The 6112-nt window shown below is 50.0% G+C and overlaps 1 long non-coding RNA gene across 1 annotated transcript; it reads left to right on the top strand.

Annotated features, from left to right (window-relative positions):
* The first annotated feature begins 312 nt into the window (after positions 1 to 312).
* On the top strand, positions 313 to 2658 carry LOC142826725 (uncharacterized). Its single transcript, XR_012900940.1, has 3 exons — positions 313 to 908; positions 1029 to 1815; positions 2231 to 2658. It is a non-coding gene; the product is annotated as an uncharacterized LOC142826725 (long non-coding RNA).
* Positions 2659 to 6112: the final 3454 nt, after the last annotated feature.

Here is a 6112-nt window from a genome sequence, read left to right as displayed (position 1 = left end):
TGAGAGTCGGCCTGGGAAATGTGCGAGAGGAGCTCAGGTAAGTGTGATTTTATGGGGGGAGGCGGGCTGTGCCGTGAGCTGGTTGGGCTAAGTATGCAAGCGTCTATCAGTCGGTCTATGTGCGATCGCTTCCTTCACTGGTGCTGGTTCAGGGACTGTTAGACCATGTTTTTAGCTGTTGGAAAAGTATTCAATGGCAGGTGGGCTTGAATTGAGTGCAATACTTGGAGCAGGATAATTTCTTGTAGCCAGCGGACTAACAGAGGCAGCCAATGGAACTGAGTTTGCAGCCAACGTGAGAGACTGCTTGGGAAAGGGAGTACAGATTCGGTAAGTGTGCCTTTTGTGTGGCAGTGTTGCGAGCTGCCTGGGCTAAGTATGCAACATGTGTCTTTGTTTTTCTTTGCTGGTGCAGAGACTGGTGTTTGAATGCTGTGAACTGGCAGTGCTTTTTAGGAAGTGGCTGGTTGAATTTGAGGTAAAGCTGCAAGCTGGGCACATTGTTGGAGCCAGCAGCTATTCTAACGGAGGCAGCTGAGAGAACTGAGTGAGCAGTGAACATGTCAGCCTGGGAAACACTGGAGAGGAACTCGGTAAGTCTGTAATTTTGGAGGGCTGTGCCATGAGCTGGTTGGGGTAAGTATCCAAGTGTCTGTCAGTCGCTTTGTGTGCAGTCACTTTTTTCACTGGTGTACTGGTGCAGGGACTGTTTGACCATGTGTTTAGTAGTCGGAAAAGTATGCAATGGCAGTGCTCTGTTGCAGGTGGGCTTTCAAAGACTGATTGAATTGTGGGCAAAGTTTGGAGGCAGACACTTTCTTGTATCCAGCAGATTAACAGAGGCAGCCAAGGGAACGGAGTGAGCATCCAACGTTAGACGGCTTGGGAAACATTGGAGAGCAGATCCGGTAAGTGCGGCTTTTGTGTGGCAGTGCGGTGAGCTGCCTGGGCTAAATGTGTCTTTAGTTTCCTTCACTGGTGCTGTTGCAGAGACTGTTTGAATGCTGTGAATTGGGAATGCTTTTTAGGAAGTGGCTGGCTGAATTTGAGGTAAAGCTGCGTGCCGGACACATGCTTGGAGCCAGCAGCTATTATAACAGACAGCCGAGAGAACCGAGTGAACAAATAAACATGAGAGTTGGCTTGGGAAATGTTGGAGAGGAGCTCAGTAAGTCTGGCTTTTGTGGGGCTGTGCTGTGAGCTGGTAAGGCTAAGTATCCAAGTGCCTATCAGTTGGTCCATGTGCAGTCACTTACTTCACTGGTGCTGGTGCAGGGACTATTTGATCGTGTGTTTAGCAGTTGGAAAAGTATGTAATGGCGGTGCTCTGTTGCAGGTGGGCTCTCAAAAACTAATTGAGCTTCAGGCAAGACTTTCAGCCGGGCACTTCCTCGCAGCCAGCAGACTCCCTCGGCTGCCTCTGTTAACTGAGTGAGCAGCCAACATGAAAGTTGGCTTGAGAAACTTAGGAGAGGAGCTCGGGTAGGTGTGGGATTTTGGCGGGCTGTGGCCTGAGCTCGTTGGGGTAAGTATCCAAGTGTCTGTCAGTCAGTCTATGTGCGATCACTTCCTTCACTGGTGCTGGTGCAGGGACTATTTGATCGTGTGTTTAGCAGTTGGGAAAGTGTGTTGGGAAAGTGTGTAACGGAAGTGCTTTGTTGCAGGTGAGCCTTTCACGGCTAATCGGAATGGAGGTAAAGCTTTGAGCTGGGGCCCCCTTTTAGAGCAAGTAGCTTTTCAACAAAGGTAGCCGGAGGGCATCGATTGAGCAGCCAGCAGTGGAGTTTGCCTGGGAAATGTCGGAGAGGATCTCAGGTAAGTACTGCTTCTGTGAGGCTGTGCTATGAGCTGGCAGGGCTAAGTATCCAACTGTCTATCTTTCGCTTCCTTCACTGGTGCTGGTGCAGGGACAGTGTGACTGCTGTGAATTGGGAGTGGTTTTTAAGAAGTGGCTGGTTGAATCTGAGGGAAGGCTTTGAGCCGGGCATATTCTTGGAGCCAGCAGGTTTTACAGCGGAGGCAGCCGAGAGAAGTGAGGTGAGCAGTGAACGTGAGTCGGCCTGGGAAACATTGGAGAGGATCTCGGGTAAGTGTGGTGTGTGTTGGGCTGTGTTGTGAGTATCCAAGTGTCTGTGTCTGTCTGTTTGACTTGACTAGTGTTCGTTGTAAGGATTGCATGACAATGTGCGTGGCAGTCTGAAATATGTGAATAGAGAGCACTTTGTTCCAGGTGGGGGCCTTCAGGACTTGTATGGATTGGAGGCAAGGCTTGGAGGCCAGTAGCCTTACGACCAAGGCAGACGGAGCGAACAGGGCAGCAGGCCTGAGGATGGTCTGAGAGGAACTTGGGTAAGTGTGGCTTTTTGGGCGGCTGTGCCATGAGCGGATTGGTCTAAGTATGCAATTGTATGTCTTTGGTTTCGTTCACTGGTGCTGGTGCATGGACTGTTTGAGTGCTGTGTATTGGGAGTGCTTTTTGCAGGTGACCTTCCAGTGGCTGGTTGGATTTGAGGCAAGGCTTTGAGACGAGTATATTTGTAAGCCAGCAGCCTTATAACAGAGGCAGACTACGGAACGGAGTGAGCAGTGCAGATGAGAGTCGACCTGGGAAACATTGGAGAGGAGCTTGGGTAAGTGTGGATTTTTGGGTGCTGTGCTGTGAGCTGGTTGGGCTAAGTATCCAAGTGTCTGTCAGTCGGTCTGTGTGTGATCGCTTCCTTCACTGGTGCTGGTTCAGGGACTGTTAGACCATGTTTTTAGCTGTTGGAAAAGTATTCAATGGCAGGTGGGCTTGAATTGTGTGCAATACTTGGAGCAGGATAATTTCTTGTAGCCAGCAAAGACTAACAGAGGCAGCCAATGGAACTGAGTTTGCAGCCAACGTGAGAGAGTGCTTGGGAAACGGAGTGCAGATCCGGTAAGTGTTGCTTTTGTGTGGCAGTGCCGTGAGCTGCCTGTGCTAAGTATGCAACGTCTCTTTGGGTTTCTTCACTGGTGCTGGTGCAGAGACTGGTGTTTGAATGCTATGAACTGGCAGTCCTTCTTAGGAAGTGGCTGGTTGAATTTGAGGTAAAGCTGCATGCTGGTCACATTGTTGGAGCCAGCAGCTATTCTAACGAAGGCAGCTGAGAGAACTGAGTGAGCAGTGAACATGAGTCAGCCTGGGAAACATTGGAGAGGAACTCGGTAAGTCTGGCATTTTGGAGGGCTGTGCCATGAGCTGGTTGGGGTAAGTATCCAAGTGTCTGTCAGTCGGTCTATGTGCGATCACTTCCTTCACTGGTGCTGGTGTAAGGACTGTTTGACCACTTGTTTAGCAGTTGGGGAAGTGTGTAACGGAAGTGCTTTGTTGCAGGTGAGCCTTTCATGGCTAATCGGAATGGAGGTAAATCTTTGAGCTGGGGCCCTCTTTTAAAGCAAGTAGCTTTTCAACAAAGGGAGCCGGAGGGCATCGAGTGAGCAGCCAGCAGTGGAGTTTCCCTGGGAAATGTCGGAGAGGAGCTCAGGTAAGTGTTGCTTTTGTGAGGCTGTGCTATGAGCTGGCAGGGCGAAGTATCCAACTGTCTTATCTTTCGCTTCCTTCACTGGTGCTGGTTCAGGGACTGTTAGACCATGTTTTTAGCTGTTGGAAAAGTATTCAATGGCAGGTGGGCTTGAATTGTGTGCAATACTTGGAGCAGGATAATTTCTTGTAGCCAGCGGACTAACAGAGGCAGCCAATGGAACTGAGTTTGCAGCCAACGTGAGAGACTGCTTGGGAAAGGGAGTACAGATTCGGTAAGTGTGCCTTTTGTGTGGCAGTGTTGCAAGCTGCCTGGGCTAAGTATGCAACGTCTGTCTTTGTTTTTCTTTGCTGGTGCAGACACTGGTGTTTGAATGCTGTGAACTGGCAGTGCTTTTTAGGAAGTGGCTGGTTGAATTTGAGGTAAAGCTGCAAGCTGGGCACATTGTTGGAGCCAGCAGCTATTCTAACGGAGGCAGCTGAGAGAACTGAGTGAGCAGTGAACATGTCAGCCTGGGAAACACTGGAGAGGAACTCGGTAAGTCTGTAATTTTGGAGGGCTGTGCCATGAGGTGGTTGGGGTCAGTATCCAAGTGTCTGTCAGTCGCTTTGTGTGCAGTCACTTTTTTCACTGGTGTACTGGTGCAGGGACTGTTTGACCATGTGTTTAGTAGTCGGAAAAGTATGCAATGGCTGTGCTCTGTTGCAGGTGGGCTTTCAAAGACTGATTGAATTGTGGGCAAAGTTTGGAGGCAGACACTTTCTTGTATCCAGCAGATTAACAGAGGCAGCCAAGGGAACGGAGTGAGCATCCAACGTTAGACGGCTTGGGAAACATTGGAGAGCAGATCCGGTAAGTGCGGCTTTTGTGTGGCAGTGCGGTGAGCTGCCTGAGCTAAATGTGTCTTTAGTTTCCTTCACTGGTGCTGTTGCAGAGACTGTTTGAATGCTGTGAATTGGGAATGCTTTTTAGGAAGTGGCTGGCTGAATTTGAGGTAAAGCTGCGTGCCGGACACATGCTTGGAGCCAGCAGCTATTATAACAGACAGCCGAGAGAACCGAGTGAACAAATGAATATGAGTCGGCTTGGGAAATGTTGGGGAGGAGCTCAGGTAAGTACTGCTTCTATGAGGCTGTGCTATGAGCTGGCAGGGCTAAGTATCCAACTGTCTTCTCTTTAGCTTCCTTCACTGGTGCTGGTGCAGGGACAGTGTGACTGCTGTGAATTGGGAGTGGTTTTTAAGAAGTGGCTGGTTGAATTTGAGGGAAGGCTTTGAGCCGGGCATATTCTTGGAGCCAGCAGGTTTTACAGCAGAGGCAGCCGAGAGAAGTGAGGTGAGCAGTGAACGTGAGTCGGCCTGGGAAACATTGGAGAGGATCTCGGGTAAGTGTGGTGTGTGTTGGGCTGTGTTGTGAGTATCCAAGTGTCTGTGTCTGTCTGTTTGACTTGACTAGTGTTCGTTGTAAGGATTGCATGACAATGTGCGTGGCAGTCTGAAATATGTGAATAGAGAGCACTTTGTTCCAGGTGGGGGCCTTCAGGACTTGTATGGATTGGAGGCAAGGCTTGGAGGCCAGTAGCCTTACGACCAAGGCAGACGGAGCGAACAGGGCAGCAGGCCTGAGGATGGTCTGAGAGGAACTTGGGTAAGTGTGGCTTTTTGGGCGGCTGTGCCATGAGCGGATTGGTCTAAGTATGCAATTGTATGTCTTTGGTTTCGTTCACTGGTGCTGGTGCATGGACTGTTTGAGTGCTGTGTATTGGGAGTGCTTTTTGCAGGTGACCTTCCAGTGGCTGGTTGGATTTGAGGCAAGGCTTTGAGACGAGTATATTCGTAAGCCAGCAGCCTTATAACAGAGGCAGACTACGGAACGGAGTGAGCAGTGCAGATGAGAGTCGACCTGGGAAACATTGGAGAGGAGCTTGGGTAAGTGTGGATTTTTGGGTGCTGTGCTGTGAGCTGGTTGGGCTAAGTATCCAAGTGTCTGTCAGTCGGTCCGTGTGTGATCGCTTCCTTCACTGGTGCTGGTTCAGGGACTGTTAGACCATGTTTTTAGCTGTTGGAAAAGTATTCAATGGCAGGTGGGCTTGAATTGTGTGCAATACTTGGAGCAGGATAATTTCTTGTAGCCAGCAAAGACTAACAGAGGCAGCCAATGGAACTGAGTTTGCAGCCAACGTGAGAGAGTGCTTGGGAAACGGAGTGCAGATCCGGTAAGTGTTGCTTTTGTGTGGCAGTGCCGTGAGCTGCCTGTGCTAAGTATGCAACGTCTCTTTGGGTTTCTTCACTGGTGCTGGTGCAGAGACTGGTGTTTGAATGCTATGAACTGGCAGTCCTTCTTAGGAAGTGGCTGGTTGAATTTGAGGTAAAGCTGCATGCTGGTCACATTGTTGGAGCCAGCAGCTATTCTAACGAAGGCAGCTGAGAGAACTGAGTGAGCAGTGAACATGAGTCAGCCTGGGAAACATTGGAGAGGAACTCGGTAAGTCTGGCATTTTGGAGGGCTGTGCCATGAGCTGGTTGGGGTAAGTATCCAAGTGTCTGTCAGTCGGTCTATGTGCGATCACTTCCTTCACTGGTGCTGGTGTAAGGACTGTTTGACCACTTG

Source organism: Pelodiscus sinensis, chromosome 1, assembly GCF_049634645.1.
Source record: "Pelodiscus sinensis isolate JC-2024 chromosome 1, ASM4963464v1, whole genome shotgun sequence".
Classification (NCBI taxonomy): domain Eukaryota; kingdom Metazoa; phylum Chordata; order Testudines; family Trionychidae; genus Pelodiscus; species Pelodiscus sinensis.
This window is presented reverse-complemented; position numbering and strand designations above follow the sequence as displayed.